This window comes from Palaemon carinicauda, chromosome 3, assembly GCF_036898095.1.
Source record: "Palaemon carinicauda isolate YSFRI2023 chromosome 3, ASM3689809v2, whole genome shotgun sequence".
Taxonomy (NCBI): domain Eukaryota; kingdom Metazoa; phylum Arthropoda; class Malacostraca; order Decapoda; family Palaemonidae; genus Palaemon; species Palaemon carinicauda.
Window position 1 is genome coordinate 133,117,127 of NC_090727.1, and position 16,698 is coordinate 133,133,824.

Sequence of the window (16,698 nt, forward strand, 5' to 3'; positions counted from 1 at the left end):
AAACATTTCCCGTAGATTTTATTTAATTTTGTATATTTTTACTTGGCATATTAATTAAATAATTGGCTACACATTTGAAATACAATTGAGAATATAGTATTCTATTGGTTCGCCATTCATTTTGTTTTCTCAAAAACCATTGATTGATTGGTTTGTAATTATTAATCTTCTTGTTATAGCAACGAAGGTCGTGTTATGAAGGAGGGGAGCAAAGTTCTTTGAAAATTGAAAGTAGTAATATATTAAAATAGTACTTTAAATCTCTGAAGTTTTCTTTTATTTTTTGTTTTTACTTCTGTTTCCCATGGCTTTCAATCGTCTTAAGCATATTATTTTTCTATGTTTTTCCTGTTTCTGTCTTTTTGCAATTTTCTTATTTTGGTTATTTTCTTTATTTCTTTTTTAGGAGTATCGAAATTTTGTTTACAATGAGATTTTTTGTTGCTTAATTTTCATATTTATCTTGTTTACCTGTTCAGGTTTATACTTATCTATTCAATCTTATTATTTTTTCAGTTATCTACATGATGATTTAATCATGTATTTATTCAACTGTTTATTTGTATTTTCAGTTATTTACTTGTTTATTTATATCATGCAGAAATAGGGTCATATTTGTTTTGCTTTGAATATGCAACACCTTCTTGTATTTCTTCTCTGAAACTAGACAAGACGTTGGTTGAATATTTAGCTCCAATATTTCAAGTTTTAAAGGTAGCTCATGAATGGCAGAGGCATAGGACAGTGACAGTGTTATTGAGACTGACCATAATATGATCAGCGCCTAAGTTCTCTCTTTATCAAGCTAGGACCAGGGAGGGCCAGTCAATGGTTGCTGATGACTCAGCAGGTAGACCTGTAGTCTCCTAGCTCTCAAGAATGATGCAGTTTCAGACTCTACAAGAAACTATCGAGCTTGAGCGGGTCTCGAACCCCTATCCAACAGATTGCTATAGGCAGGGACGTTTCCAATCGGCTATCAAAAAATAGATCCCATTATTATTATTATTATTATTATTACTACTACTACTACTAACTACTACTACTACTACTACTACTACTAACTACTACTACTACTACTAGCCGCCAAGCTACAAGCCTAGTTGGAAAAGCAAGATGCTATAGTCCAAGGGCTCCAATAGGGAAAAGTAGCCCAGCGAGGAGAGGGGAATAAGGAAATAAATAAATGATGAGAACAAATTGACAATAAATCATTCTAAAAACAGTAACAACGTCAAAATGTTAATATATTGTTTCTCTCCTGTTCTGTAATTTGTAAGCAATATTACTGTTTGGATAATATTAATTATTCTTTCAGTGTTAGTAATATTTGGTTATTTTTCTTTTCAGGTGAGTGACGACATGGTTTTAAACACTGGGTTAATTCGTACCTGATCTTCAGGGATCACCGTGAGTGGACATTATATTCAAAATTGTTTTAAAATTAGTTATTTTTGGTAACTTTATGCGAAGAGCGTACTTTAGCCTAATTAAAATAACATGTTATTCACGGTATTTGAATAATCCGAGTGACATGTAAGCCGCCATGATACAGAAATTTATATTGTTTTTTTTTTTTTTTTTTTTTTTTTTTTTTTTTTTTTTTTTTTTTTTTTACTGATAATTGATGTTGAGTAATTTTCTAATTGTCAACTCTTGCTTGAAAGGTTGTGAACCCCGTTACTGTGACACACATTCTCTCTCTCTCTCTCTCTCTCTCTCCTCTCTCTCTCTCCTCTCTCTCTCCTCTCTCTCTCTCTCTCTCTCTCTCTCTTCACAGTAATACGGCAAACGAGTTCAGGAATAAGTTAGATAATATCCTAAGACCTCTCTAAATGCTTAAACTAAATCGCTCTACCAAAGATCAAAATTTTGAGTCTCCCCAGATGGACTAAAAAGTCTTTGACATCCAAAATCCCCCTTGTAGCTCTTGTCTCTCTCTCTCTCTCTCTCTCTCTCTCTCTCTCTCTCTCTCTCTCTCTCTCTCTCTCTCTCTCTCTCTCTCTCTCTCTCTCTCGCAGTAACACGGTAAACGAGTTCAAAACTTTAAATCAATCAATCAATCAATCAAGAATAAAATAGACAAGATCATAAAAACTCTCTAAATGCTTAAACAAAATCACTCTACCAAAGCGCAAATGTTGAAGTCTCCGCGGATGAACTAAAATATCTTTGATATACAAAATCCTTGTAAACCCTCCCATCTCTCTCTCTCTCTCTCTCTCTCTCCTCTCTCTCTCTCTCTCTCTCTCTCTCTCTCTCTCTCTCTCTCTTTTCCATTAGCTCCAACTGAAAGCCTGAATCAGATATCTAAACTTGATCGAGTGTAATTTTTTTTCTTCCAATGAATGACTCTTATGCTCTTTGAAGTTCGGTAGTTCATTCATTTTCTTCTTTAAAATGCAACCTGGAGCTTTTTCACTTTTGCTATTGATCAAGAGGCAGGTATTATTTGTAGTAGTAGTAGTAGTAGTAGTAGTAGTAGTAGAGTTTTCTTGCTGCTGTTTGTTAAAGGTATTTACATTCCGGTTAATTTATATTTTAATTAGTTTCTCTCTCTCTCTCTCTCTCTCTCTCTCTCTCTCTCTCTCTCTCTCTCTCTCATTTGCTTTTCTATATCATCATTATCTCCTCCTACGCCTATTGACGCAAAGCGCCTTGATTAGATTTCGCCATTCGTCTCTATCTTGAGCTTTTTAATTCAATACTTCTCCATTCATCATATACTTCGCGCTTCATAGTCATCAGCCGTGTATTGTAGGTCTGGGTCTTCCAACTCTTTTAGTGCCTTGTGAAGCCCAGCTGAACGTTTGGTGAACTAATCTCTCTATATACGCCAAAATAATTCCACATGGTTCTGATTTGCATCAAAATTTATAAGTGTTTTGTATTTAGGGAGTCAAAAGGTGACGTCATTTTTTTTCCCACTGAGAAACTATTATAAATCCAATGAAAGAAAGGTCCGCAAAGCCCATTATAACAACGTTCCTTTAAAACCTATGTAATTAATGTAAATTAGTCCATTAAAAATTGGGTGTAATGTGCAAGGAAACTTGACCTTGTAAGCGATCCTGTTGAGGAAAATTTAGTTCCAATATTTGTCTTGTATTGGATCTTCTTTTCTGTCACCCCCCTCCCCCCTTTAATAGCCCTCTCTATATCCTAACCTATCTCCCCACCCGATCCTTTTCTCTATGTCTCCTCCCCCTTCCATATCCATTCCCCTTTTTCTCTCCTCTCTCTCCACCTTTCATATTCCTCTGTAATTCCCTCCTTCCATAAAGGTGAGTTTCCTCGACCCCTCTCCCATCCCTCTCCCCAGTCATATCCTCCTTCCTCTTTCCTGTCAACTCCTGGGGTGTTTAGTATTCCGGATATGGCGCAAGAACCAGCCAGGAATTAATCCAGAGACTGGCCGTAGATGGGATCAGGTAAATAATGGTTTTGTCTTGGCCTGGAGAGCGGTGTCGCCTGTTAGGAGCGCTCTTCTTCTTAACAGTGGATTGAAGGAATGAAGTCTCTCTCTCTCTCTCTCTCTCTCTCTCTCTCTCTCTCTCTCTCTCTCTCTCTCGTTGACTGTTGTGAGTAGGCTCTAGGGTTTATAATAGGAAAAAGTAGTGTGGCAACGTTGATGTTAGGTGCTAACTGAGAGGATTGGTGAATACAAGTAATGTTTATTCAACAGATAACGAAACTATATTATTATTATTATTATTACTATCCAAGCTACAACCCTAGTTGGAAAAGCAAGATGCTATAAGCCCAGGGGCTCCAAAAGGGAAAAATAGCCCAGTGAGGAAAGGAAATAAGGAAATAAATAAATGAAGAGAACAAATTAACAATAAATCATTCTAAAATAAGAAACAACGTCAAAACAGACATGTCATATAATGAACTATCAACAGCATCAAAAACAAATATGCCATAAATAAACTATAAAAAGACTATGTCTGCCTGGTCAACAAAAAAGCATTTGCTCCAACTTTGAACTTTTGAAGTTCTACTGATTCAACCACCCGATTAGGAAGATCATTCCACAACTTGGTCACAGATGGAATAAAACTTCTAGAGTACTGCGTAGTATTGAGCCTCGTGATGGAGAAGGCCTGGCTATTAGAATTAACTGCCTGCCTAGTATTACGAACAGGATAGAATTGTCCAGGGAGATCTGAATGTAAAGGATGGTCAGAGTTGTGAAAAATCTTATGCAACATACATAATGAACTAATTGAACGACGGTGCCAGAGATTAATATCTAGATCAGGAATAAGAAATTTAATAGACCGTAAGTTTCTGTCCAACAAATTAAGATGAGAATCAGCAGCTGAACACCAGACAGGAGAACAATACTCAAAACAAGGTAGAATGAAAGAATTAAAACACTTCTTCAGAATAGATTGATCACCGAAAATCTTGAAAGACTTTCTCAATAAGCCTATTTTTTGTGAAATTGAAGAAGACACAGACCTTATATGTTTCTCAAAAGTAAATTTACTGTCGAGAATCACACCTAAAATTTTGAAAGAGTCATACATATTTAAAGAAACATTATCAATACTGAGATCCGGATGTTGAGGAACCACCGTCCTTGACCTACTTACAATCATACTTTGAGTTTTGTTAGGATTCAACTTCATACCCCATAATTTGCACCATGCACTAATTCTAGCTAAATCTCTATTAAGGGATTCACCAACCCTAGATCTACATTCATGGGATGGAATTGATGCAAAGAGAGTAGCATCATCTGCATATGCAACAAGCTTGTTTTCTAGGCCAAACCACATGTCATGTGTATATAGTATGAAAAGTAATGGGCCAAGAACACTACCCTGTGGAACACCGGATATCACATTCCTATAATCACTATGGTGCCCATCAACAACAACTCTTTGAGATCTATTACTTAAAAAATCAATAATAATGCTAAGAAACGACCCACCCACTCCCAACTGTTTCAGTTTGAAAACAAGGGCCTCGTGATTAACACGGTCAAAGGTAGCACTAAAATCAAGGCCAATCATACGAACTTCCCGACCACAATCAAGGGATTTCTGTACAGCATTGGAGATTGTAAGAAGGACATCACATGCTTAAAGGCCTTTACGAAAACCAAATTGCAAACTAGGGAGTAGATGATTACCTTCAGCAAACCTATTAAGACGTTTTGCCAGAAGACGTTCAAAAACTTTAGATAATATGGGAGTTATGGAAATTGGGCGGTAATCAGTGGGACTTGAGCTACCACAAACACATTTACATAGAGGAGTAACATTACCAATTCTCCAACTAGTGCTAAAAGCTCCTCTTCTTGCTAACTTGCGCAAAATAACAGATAACTTTGGAGCTAAGAAATCTGCTGTCTTTATAAAAAACAAAGGAAAAATACCATTTGGGTCTACACCTCCATAAGCATCAAGGTCCATCAACAGAGCTTTAATCTCACGAGATCGAAAAGCTAAACTAGTTAGTTTAGCCTCAGGAAAACAGGAATGAGGAAGTTCAAGTTTTTCATTACTCTGTTTACTGTCAAAAACATCAGCCAAAAGGGTTGCCTTTTCCTTTGGACAGTGAGTGACTGAGCCATCTGGTTTAAGTAAAGGAGGAACTGTTGCATCTACACCAAAGAGTGCAGATTTAAGGGTAGACCACCATTTATGTTCCTGAGTTGTACCAGAAAGTGTTTCTTTTATGGTTAAATTGTACTCCTTTTCAGTTGAGGCATAAACTCTCTGAGCAAAAGCTCGAAGCTGAGTATAGTTGTTCCAGGTCAAATCTGATCTGTTACCCTTCCAAAGTTGATAGGCCTCCTGCTTCTCCAAAAAAGCACGTCTACAATCATCATTGAACCACGGTTTGTCCTTCACTCGGTACCTTAGCACACGAGAAGGGATACGCCTATCAATTATGTTGACTAGATTCTCATTCAAAGGGACAACAGGATCTACACTATTATATAATTGTGACCAATTCAAGCACAAAAGATCATGTAAAATCCCATTCCAGTCTGCTTGGGATTTCATATAAATTTTACAAGAATATGATATATCAGGGACAGGCTGCTCAGTCTTCACTAATAATGAAATCAAGGCATGATCAGATGTCCCGACTGGAGAACCAACCTTACCAGTTATAACGCCAGGGGAGTCAGTGTATACAAGGTCCAAGCAATTACCAGACCTGTGAGTAGCTTCATTTATGATTTGCTCACAGCCTGATTCAGAGGCAAAGTCTAAAGCTCTTAAGCCATGGCGATCGGTAGGAGAGATAGAACCTAACCACTCCCTATGGTGAGCATTAAAATCACCAACAAAGACAAAAGAAGCCTTTCTATCATCTTCTTGTATCTTAGCCATAATGGTAAGAAGACAATCGAAGATAGAATCATCCATGTCTGGATTCCGGTAGATCGAACATAAATAAAAGTTGTTATGCCTGCCACAAACTTTTATTACCTGAATCTCATGACATCCACATTGATAGCAGGACTTATGAGAAGCAGGGTACTCTGTCCTAATATACACCGCCATTCCCCTGGCCCTAGGGATGGCATCACGTTTCAACATTATTGGCTTCTTAAAACCAGTTATAAGGAGCTCAGATGAGTGCCTCATATTAGAAACCAAAGTTTCTGAGCACAAAAGAATATCATACTGTCTGGACGCAACTGTAAGGTCTTGGATATTTGCATGAAGACCACGAATATTGCAATACAGAAGACGACATTGACGAAATCTAGGACGTACTGGTCCCGGATTTCGCTCAATGTCTCCAGACAACATAAGAATTAATAGAAATAAAAAAGAGACATCATACTTAAAAACTAGATTAACAAGAATTATAACAAAAACAATACGTACAGAATTATAAACAAAGTGATTAATGATACCCATAGACTATAGTAAAAAGTCGGAAAAACTGGTCAACATGGAGGAGCCGATACACCATGCAAGGCTAAATACCCTCCAGGATAGCCACTTCAACTGAAGGGAGGACAGTAAGGATGGTTTTGAGAAGAAAAAGAATCAGAAAAAGGAAAAGACAACCTCTTGATAAACCACCAGGCATCCATGGCCCTTCTATTAAGCCTGCCCAACACACCATTTCAAAAAAACAAGAGGAAGAAAAAAAAATAAGATAGAATAGTGTGCCTGAGTGTACCCTCAAGCAAGAGAACTCCAACCCAAGACAGTGGAAGACCATGGTACAGAGGCTATGGCACTACCCAAGACTAGAGAACAGTGGTTTAATATAGGAGTGTCCTTCTCCTAGAAGAGCTGCTTACCACAGCTAAAGAGTCTCTTCTACCCTTACCAAGAGGAAAGTACACTGAACAAATTGCAGTACAGTATTTGACCCCTTGGGTGAAGAAGTGTTAAGTATCTCATTGTTGTCAGGTGTATGAGGAAAGACGAGAATATGTAAAGAATAGGCCAAACTATTCTGTGTAAGTGTAGGCAAAGAAAAAATAAGCCGTGACCAGAGAGAGGGATCCAATGCATTACTGTCTGGCCAGTCAAAGGATCCAATACCTCTCTAGTGGTAGTATCTCAACGGGCGGCTGGTGCCCTGGCCAACCTACTACCTATAACAAACAGTTGAGGGCAACAATGTCACAAAAATTCAAACAACATGAAACATGCGATGGCAAGCTTAAACAGGTTTTTATATTATCAGTGCTGTAGAGAGCGAGCGATAAAAAAAAAGCAATAGCATTAGTGTATTAGGTTGTATGAAACACGTGCGGTACAGTAGAAAAAAAATCATTGATTTGTTTATTGATTATAGGGTCTTTAGCGCCACAACTAAAACGATCATTGATTTCGATGTGAGGTAATTGCTTATCTGTCTGAGTGAAACCTTTCCACAGATTTTCACTGTAACGTTTGTAATAGATATAAAAGAATTATTTATTATTTAGAGGTAGAAGAGAGTTCTCGTAATCAAGGGCACTAAGTTAAGTTAATAAAAATACTTAAACACTTCTCTCACTAATTTTGGTGATGGTATTCGGTTATGATATGGTGATTATTTTAACTTCAGACAGGAGTATTTTTTTATATTTTAGGTTAAGTGGATGTACTTTATGGACAATTATTCACAAAGGTGTCGTCTAATCTGTCAGTTATATGTGGCCTGAAAGTGAAAGCACATGGGTTTGCCCCACTATTTCAGTTCATTATTTCCATTTCCTTCTACCACTCACCCTCGTGAATCTGGACCCCCCACTCCTCCTACCCCCAGGACATCCGCCTCTGCACGTGCTAGGATCTTTTCCTATGTTAAGCATAGAAGTAGTTGCAAAGGATGATCAGGATTATGAAAAATCTTATACAGCTACTACAAGGTGCTTAATGAACAAATGTTCCAGATATTGATATTCATATCAATATGGAATTTGATGTATTTTAAGATTTCCTACAAGAATATAAATGAGAGTCGGCTGGTTATGGCCATATAGGTAAACACTATAACATGGGAAAATAAAAGATTAAAAACATTACCACAGGATAAACTGGATTCAATAAAATAACGAAAGAATCAATATACCATTTTTTAAAAATTTACGATGAGTTTGGTAAATGGGATTAGCTGTATATGCCCTTGGTGTTAGCATAATTGGGGATTTCTTGGATTAATTTTTTTTTTTTTTTGAAAAGTAAACATATTCATTATGAGACACGATATTCATCATAATCAATTTCCTCATCGCTGACATCAATCGGTGAAGTCAGTGTTGAGAAAAAGAATTCGTAATAATCACATTCACCCGGTATCATATATAACTTCATCTAACTGTAATTGGTCATAGTTTGTAACTCATCTCTATTTTCCAGGCTCTCATTTTATTGTCCAATATTTAGTATTTGTGACTACACGGTAGAAAACATATCACAATCTGATTTTTTTTTTTTTTTTTTTTTTTTTATTTTTTTTTTTTTTTTGTTCAGGAATATTAATCGTTCATAGCACATTCTGCATTGAAATAGTTCCATAGTATTCAGCAATGTAAAAGTTTCACAGCACATTTAACAATACAATAGTTTCACAGCATATTTATCAATGCAAGAGTTTTAAAGCGTATTTACCAGTGCCATTGTTACACAGTATATTTGGCAATGCAAAGGTTTCACAGTACATTCTGTATTGGAATAGTTTCACAGCATATATAGCAATGGAAAAATTTCTCAACATATTTAGCAATGCAAGAATTTCACTGCATATTCAGCAATGCAAGAGTTCCACTGCATATTCAGCTATACAAGAGTTTCATAGCATATTCAGCAATGCAAGAGTTCAACAGCATATTCAGCTATACAAGAGCTTCATAACATATTCAGTAATACAAGAGTTTGACAGCATATTCAGCTTTACAAGAGTTTCACAGCATTTTCAGCTATACAAGAGTTTCATAGCATATTCAGAAATGCAAGACTTTCACACCTTATTCAGCAATTCAAACGTTTCACAGCATATTCAGCAATGCAAGAGTTCTACTGCATATTCAGCTATACAAGAGTTTCACTTCATATTCAGCTATACAAGAGTTTCACTTCATATTCAGCTATACAAGAGTTTCACACCATATTCAGCAATTCAAACATTTCACAGCATATTCAGCAATGCATGAGTCCCACTGCATATTCAGCTATACAAGAGTTTCATAGCACATTCAGAAATGCAAGATTTTCACAGCATATTCAGCAATGCAACAGTTTCACAGCATATTCGGCAAGGCAAAAGTTTCACAGCATATTCAGCTACACAAGAGTTTCAAAGCATATTCAGGAAGGCAAGAGTTTCACAACATATTCAGCAATGTTTTACAGCATATTCAGCTATACAAGAGTTTCATAGCATATTCAGAAATGCAAGAGTTTCCCAGTACATTCAGCAATGCAACAGTTTCACAGCATATTCAGCAATGCAAGAGTTCCATTGCATATTCAGCTATACAAGAGTTTCATAGCATATTCAGAAATGCAAGAGTTTCCCAGCATATTCAGCAATGCAACAGTTTCACAGCATATTCAGCAAGGCAAAAGTTTCACAGCATATTCAGCTACACAAGAGTTTCAAAGCATATTCAGGAAGGCAAGAGTTTCACAACATATTCAGCAATGTTTTACAGCATATTCAGTTATACAAGAGTTTCACTGCAAATTCATCAATGCAAGAGTTTCACAGCATATTCCGTTATACAAGAATTTCACAGCTTATTCAGCAAGGCAAAAGTTTCACAGCATATTCAGCAAGGCAAAAGTTTCACAGCATATTCAGCTATACTAGAGTTTCACTGCAAAATCATCAATGCAAGAGTTTCACAGCATATTCAGTTACACAAGAGTTTCACTGCATATTCAGCAAGGCAAAAGTTTCACAGCATATTCAGCTATACAAGAGTTTCACTGCAAATTCATCAATGCAAGAGTTTCACAGCAAATTCAGCTATATAATATTTTCACAGCATATTCAGCAAGGCAAGAGTTTCACAGCATATTTAGCTATACAAAACTTTCACAGCATATTCAGCTATACAAGAGTTTCACATCATATTCAGCTATACAAAAGTTTCACAGCATATTCAGCAATGCAAGAGTTCCACATCATATTCAGTTATACAAGAGTTTTACAACATATTCAGCAAGGCAATAGTTCCTCAGCATATTCAGCTATACAAGAGTTTCCTAGCATATTCAGCAATGCAAGAGTTTCATGGCATATTCTACGAAAAATAAAAATCACAGCAAATTCAGCAGTGAGAAGGTTTCAGTATTTTCAGCTTTGAAATAGTTTCACAGCAAATACAAAGATGAAATAGTGCCACAGTATATTCCTCTATTGAATACTTTGTATCGTAAATTAAAAGAATAAAAATTCCAGACCAATGGAGTTGATCACGAGCAATTCTGTCGATGGTCTGTACAAACCAAATATGAACACTCGTCATTTATTAAGTTTTATTTACCCCTTTATTTATTTTTCATTTGGTTTAGCATTGGAATTATTAATCGAATGTCCAGAGAGCATTGTTTATTGTCTGCTGTGAAAAATTATACCGATATGTATTCACTAAACAAGAGGATGTTTTAAGCCAATTATTGGGTCGTTTTACTCAAACTTTTTTTTCGTTGTTTTAAAAATGAAAATATTCTAAATTACTTCCAATCTCGTGTGTATATTTACCCGAATAACTTTCACGGTTCAGCTTATTTTAGTCAGCTGAAGTTTTAAAACTTTTTATTGGGAGATAAGAGGAAAAAATTACCCAGTGTAGTGAGCGGATAATTTATTCGAGAGTTTTTTTTTTATTCTAATTGAATTTGCATGAAAGTCTTTCGTTAAGTATTTTAGATATCGAAAATAGTTTAGAGTTTTTTGGTGTATCATTTTTGAGAAAGAAATAAAAGCATTTTGTTTTAGATGTTGAAGTTATATAGACAACAGATGCAGCCGATTTTAATTCACTGCAGGACAAAGGCCTCACATATGTTAATTCATGTCTGGTGTTTGGGCAGTTTTCATCACCACGCTGGCCAGTGCGGATTGGTGATAGTGGGAGATTTTTGACTGATCGCATACAGCGAACTAACCTTGTAGCAAAGCTTTATATACAGTATATGTATGTATAAAATCTGGGTTTATGTATGTATATATGTATGTATGTACGTGCATATATATACACGTATATGTATATACTGTATATGCATATTCCTCATAGACATATTGTTTATATACATATGTGTATTTATACACACCACACATACACACACACACACACATATATATATATATATATATATGTGTGTGTGTGTGTGTGTGTGTGTGTGTGTATGTATGTATGTATGTATATATATATGCATACTCATACACTCAAACACACATATATAACATTATGCACTCATACATATGTGCATATACGCTTATGTATATACGCGTAGTAAATTCAGTCTATTCACATGCAGGTAAGAGACCGACTGGAGGGGACAAGAACAGTCATGGATTTTAATACTGACAGGGGAGGAAAAAGGGGGCGGGGGGAGGGATTTTACATTACCCCCTCCTCTTCCTCCTCCTCCTCCTCTTCCTCCTCCTCTTCCTCCTCCTCCTCCTCCTCCCCCCCCCCTCCTCCCTTGGGGGCGTTGCCGAAGGTTGACTCAAATTTATATCTCCCCTGAGTGAGGAAGTAATTAAACCCTGTCTTAACCCTGGATAGGTACGCTCCTCGGACACCCCTTTAAGGGTATACTCGGACGCGAACGACCCCGACGCCAAAAAAAAAAATTGAAAAATCAGTTTTTGCTGTAACCTCCTTTTTTCTTTTGCCAAAAAAAACTTCAATGAATGCTTAAAACAACTGTAAAGATAAATACTACTCATCTGCAGAAAAACTATTTATTATAAATATTTTAAAATATTAAGTAGATAAAAAAAAGACCTGACATAAAAATTCATAAAAAAAATGTTTATACATATATACACAAATCCTTTTAGGAATTGATTCTTGAATGTTTAGGACACATCTTGATGTATTTTGGATGAAGTCAGACCCATGGAAGTGAAGATCTGAAATGAGAAAAAAAGGGTAACTTTTTTTGGCCAAAAAAATTTGTCCAAATTTCATGAATTTTTTTGGGTACCCAAATGAAATAGGAAGTGGCTAATTTTTTTAGGGAATAAACATATGTTATCCTAAAATAGAAATATGTAAAAAAATCTTCATTATTTTGTAAATTACATTTATATCAGGGGCCATATCTAAAGGTAATTTTTTGAGTACTTAGAAATTTCGTGAAAAAATACATATAATCAATATATAATATGATATTTATGCAGGTAAAAATATACCAAAATATCAAAAATTCTATAGGGAACAAGAATATATATAGATAGGGCAGCTTACGCTTCGGATATGTCCACAAAATGGCCGCCAACCACACTGACTCAGACTCCCTAATCTGCCACTTGAAATGTAGGAAGGGTATGTCAATTTCAAGGTGTTATTTACTAATCTAATTATTATTGGATATGCATAAAAATTGTATGGTGGGTTGCTGGATAATTGTCGATTATTTTACGACTATAAAATTAAAATTCTGACCCAAAAACAATTTTTTGAAGGGAAATAAAATGGAAAAAAAAAATGTAAAACAATATAATATTTTAGCTAAAAAAATTTGATGATATTCAATCAAAAAAAAAAGTAAACAAAATTTTCCGACAAATGAACATCTAGAGGAATCATTACTCTGTGATAGTTCCTTAGTACGTAGTAATTTTGAAAGAATTGGGAAAAAACGAAAAAATGGCAATCACCGGAAAATCGAACACATACCTATATATACGCCATATCTGGCTAAAAAAAAGATAGGCATGGGTAGCCAGATCATCTAGAAACACTTTCCAACACTATAAAAATATAAGTTTGGCGACACTACTTGCCAATTCCTTACGGTAACATGACTAAGCGAAAAATGCAAAACAAATAAAAAGGGGCACTCGCGGAAAAATGGCTAACATTCTAATATACGGCATTTCAGAAAAAAAAAATTCAGCCACGTGCTAGGCAAACCATCAAGGCACATTTTCCGACAAATAAACATCTAAATGAATCATTACTCTGTGATAGTTCCTTAGTACGTAGTAATTTTGAAAGAAATGGGAAAAAAGGAGAAAATGGCAATCACAGGAAAATCGAACACATACTTATATATACGCCATATCTGGCTAAAAAAAAAAGATAGGCATGGGTAGCCAGATCATCTAGAAACACTTTCCAACACTATAAAATTATAAGTTATGCGACACTACTTGCCAATTCGTTACGGTAACATGACTAAGCAAAAAAATGCAAAACAAATAAAAAGGGGCAGTCGCGGAAAAATGCCCAACATTCTAATATACGGCAAATCAGATAAAAAAAAAGACATGCACGTGTTAGCCCAACCATCAAGGCACACTTTCTAACACATAAACATGAAAAAAAAATCAATAATATACGGCAATTCCTTACTACGTAGTACATTTTTACAAATATTGAAAAAAAACAGAAATTGGCAACCACAGTTAAATACCCAATATACCAATAACTACGTCGTATCTAACAAAAACAAAATCACGCATGGGTAGCCAGATCATCTAGACACACTTTCCAACACTAAAAAAGCAAAAGTTTTACGACACTATTTCGCAATATCTTACGGAAAAATGACTTGGCAAAAAAATGAAAAAAAATGAAAAAGGGGTACTCGCGGTAAAATGCCCGACATTCTAATATACGGCATCTCAGATAAAAAAAAAGACATGCACGTGTTAGCCCAACCATCAAGGCACACTTTCTAACACATAAACATGAAAAAAAAAATGAATAATATACGGCAATTCCTTACTACGTAGTAATTTTTACAAATATTGAAAAAAAACAGAAATTGGTAACCGCAGTTAAATACCCAATATACCAATAACTACGTCGTATCTGACAAAAACAAAGTCATGCATGGGTAGCCAGATCATCTAGACACACTTTCCAACACTAAACAAGCAAAAGTTCTACGACACTATTTGGCAATATCTTACGGAAAAATGACTTGGCAAAAAAATGAAAAAAAATGAAAAAGGGGCACTCGCGGTAAAATGGTCCTCGTGGTGATGAACGACATTTTAACTAAAAAAAAAATCTTGCACATGGTAGCCAAACAATCCACCAAGACTTTCCACAACTGATAACCTATACAAGTTGCACCATGCTACGACAATTTCATAATACGTAATAACTTTGATAATTATGCAAACTACCTTAGAAGGGTAAACTCGGTCGCGCTCGACCCCGACGCGTCTCAGAAATCGGGGAAGGAGTACAGCTACAGCAATGCACATCTGGACACTACTAGAGCGTGTAGGGGAGACACCTCCTGCAGGTCGATCACCCACAAATTCAGTCACGGGGGTGAGTCACGTGAGAAAAACCTGTTTTTTTTTGACGCTCGGGGTCGCGAACGACCCACCGTACCTATCCAGGGTTAATAAGAACAAATTGCAAACTGATGCAATTCATTCCCCTGTCTTGATGAACTGCTCTCTCTCTCTCTCTCTCTCTCTCTCTCTCTCTCCATAGTTTATGAAATATATTTTACGAAACTATCACTTCATAACATCAAGTTTTTTTTCTCTCTCTCTCTCTCTCTCTCTCTCTCTCTCTCTCTCCATAGTTTATGAAATACATTTTACCAAACCATAACTTCATATCATCAAGATCTCTCTCTCTCTCTCTCTCTCTCTCTCTCTCTATAGTTTATGAAATATGTTTTACCAAACCATCACTTCATATCATCAAGATTCTCTCTCTCTCTCTCTCTCTCTCTCTCTCTCTCCATAGTTTATGAAATATATTTTACGAAACTATCACTTCATAACATCAAGATTCTCTCTCTCTCTCTCTCTCTCTCTCTCTCTCTCCATAGTTTATGAAATATATTTTACGAAACTATCACTTCATAACATCAAGATTCTCTCTCTCTCTCTCTCTCTCTCTCTCTCTCTCTCCATAGTTTATGAAATATATTTTACGAAACTATCACTTCATAACATCAAGATTCTCTCTCTCTCTCTCTCTCTCTCTCTCTCTATAGTTTATGAAATATATTTTACGAAACTATGACTTCATAGCATCAATATTCTCTCTCTCTCTCTCTCTCTCTCTCTCTCTCTCATACTTTATGAAATATATTTTACCGAACCATCACTTCATATCATCAAGATCTCTCTCTCTCTCTCTCTCTCTCTCTCTCTCTCTCTCTCTCTTTCAAAATACAACAGCAAAACTTCGAAAACCAATTCCGATATTTTTAATTCTTTTGCAAGGCTTCTCATGCAAATTTTGTTCGGGGAGGGAAAAAATATCAATAAATTATGCGCCCACTACGCCAGATGATGATTTCTCTCTCTCTCTCTCTCTCTCTCTCTCTCTCTCTCTCTCTGTCTCTCTCTCTCTCTCTCTGCCAGATGATAATTTTCTCGCCATAGTTTATGAAATATATGTTCCCTAACCATCCCTTCATGATATAAATTTCTCTCTCTCTCTCTCTCTCTCTCTCTCTCTCTCTCTCTCTCTCATTGCTTTTTTGTCGTTGAAATGAATGTCTTTATGAGATGTTAATCTTTTAAATTTTGCTAATAGTCGATTATGATGTTATTAGTGTAACTTTCTTTTCACTCTTGGCTATTAAATACATCATGCTTTGCGTAGGTCTGTAGTGCACCATCGTCGAGAAGAATATTGACGTGGGATTAAAAGTATATTGTAATATATTACTTCATAAATTATATTATAGTTTAGTATATTCTATCATATATAATTTAATGATTGTATGGTGATTTTCGTATTGGGTTTAGCATTGTCCTCATCATCATCATCTCTATTATTATTATTATTATTATTATTATTATTATTATTATTATTATTATTATTATTATTATTTTTTATTATTATTATTATTATTATTACTATTGTTTTTGTTGTTGTTGCTGTTGTTGTTGTTGTTGTTGTTGTTGTTGTTGTTGTTACTGTTGATATTACTGTAATTGTTATTCCCCCCTTTTTATCGCTGGATTTCAATAAAGACAACAATTTCTTCTTCGCGTCATTCTTAAATTCTCCTTTACAATCTCCTCCCTGTCCGACTTTTCTTCCTACTCTTG